This window comes from Sinocyclocheilus rhinocerous, unplaced genomic scaffold (genome assembly GCF_001515625.1).
Source record: "Sinocyclocheilus rhinocerous isolate Xijiao unplaced genomic scaffold, SAMN03320098_v1.1 scaffold1488, whole genome shotgun sequence".
Taxonomy (NCBI): Eukaryota; Metazoa; Chordata; class Actinopteri; order Cypriniformes; family Cyprinidae; genus Sinocyclocheilus; species Sinocyclocheilus rhinocerous.
This window is the reverse complement of record NW_015633542.1, coordinates 13,088-14,297: the sequence shown is the minus strand read 5'-3', so window position 1 is coordinate 14,297 and position 1,210 is coordinate 13,088. Positions and strand designations below refer to the sequence as shown.

At 40.7% G+C, this 1,210-nt stretch overlaps 1 protein-coding gene across 1 annotated transcript in view; it reads right to left on the bottom strand.

The window, feature by feature from the left end:
• LOC107744344 (TOX high mobility group box family member 2) overlaps positions 1–835 on the bottom strand; it is an 84,112-nt gene extending 83,277 nt beyond the window's left edge. Inside the window, exon 1 of the mRNA XM_016557923.1 lies at positions 697–835. The gene's annotated coding sequence lies outside the window, so the exon portion shown is untranslated. The remainder of the gene's footprint in view (positions 1–696) is intronic.
• Between the last annotated feature and the right edge of the window lie 375 nt (positions 836–1,210).

Here is a 1,210-nt window from a genome sequence, read left to right as displayed (position 1 = left end):
GTTTATGCTCAAACAGCAACATTACACACTAACGTTAAAAAAGTGAAATTGCAATGAACCACCCCTTTAAATATCCTGCAGATACCCTCGTCTGGCAAAAACCATCAATTCATGTTTTTAGGTATATAATTGTCCAGACCTTGTCTAGTGAGGAGGGTTCATTACTGGACCTCAAGCAATTTTAGTTGAAGACCCCTGGTCTATAAGAATGTGTATGTGCACAGATGCATAGTGTTTTTTTGTTTTTTTTTACAAAGTAACAGCCCCAACTACTGGCCTGGCCTGCATAATACAGCGTTTTTGTTGTTTTTGCAGATCTGTGTGAACGGAGTTATTTGGACAGCATTGCCGCTTGCAATGCGAAACCTTTCAAAAATGCAAAAGAAAAAACGTTTCAGTTTGTAGTACATTGTTGTCATGTAAAACGTACACTTAGAATGATTATTTAACTTTTTAGTTATCATTATAGTTGTTTTCATTGGTGTGAATGGACTTTAAGCTCAGAAACATACGCTAAAAAAGCACACAATTGCAAACGGTAACTATGCAACTTTACAACTAGTATGTGTTGCATCGGCATAGTATGCTAAAGCATTGATGTTAGCAACTGTGTACTTGTATAGAGTATGTTTCTGGTCCGCTAGCCGCTTGGATGAGAGCTGGAGAAGAGCTGAAGGTACGAGTATTGCGTCTCACCCCTGAAGAGGGCAGTCTTTTCTCCTCAGGGTTAGGCCTCAGGGGTAAAGCGCCGTACAGCCTAACACCTCGATCTCCTACACCGTATCTGCTCTGAGAGATGGAGAAAAGAGGAGACAGAGAGGAGAGAAAAACAGAGGACAACAGGCCCAACTTAGAAGAGTCTCAGAGGAACAAAAAACACAAACCACAGAAGACAATCATCATCACTAATCAAAACATCAGCAATAACAAACAGGATTTCTGTGGTGCTTTCCCTCACTAAAATGATACTAGGCCGGATGTTTGCTATGCAGAGTGGTTGCTAGGGTACTCCAGATGGCTTTAAGTGTGTTACTATGTGGTTGTCAGAGTGTTGCTATGCAGTTGCTTGTGTTCAGAGTTGTTGCTAGGGTGCTCCAGATGGTTTTAAGTTTGTTACTATGTGGTTGTCAGAGTGTTGCTATGCAGTTGTTTGTGTTTAGAACGGTGTTAGTGTGCTCCAGATTATTTTAAATGTGTTGCTATGTGGTTT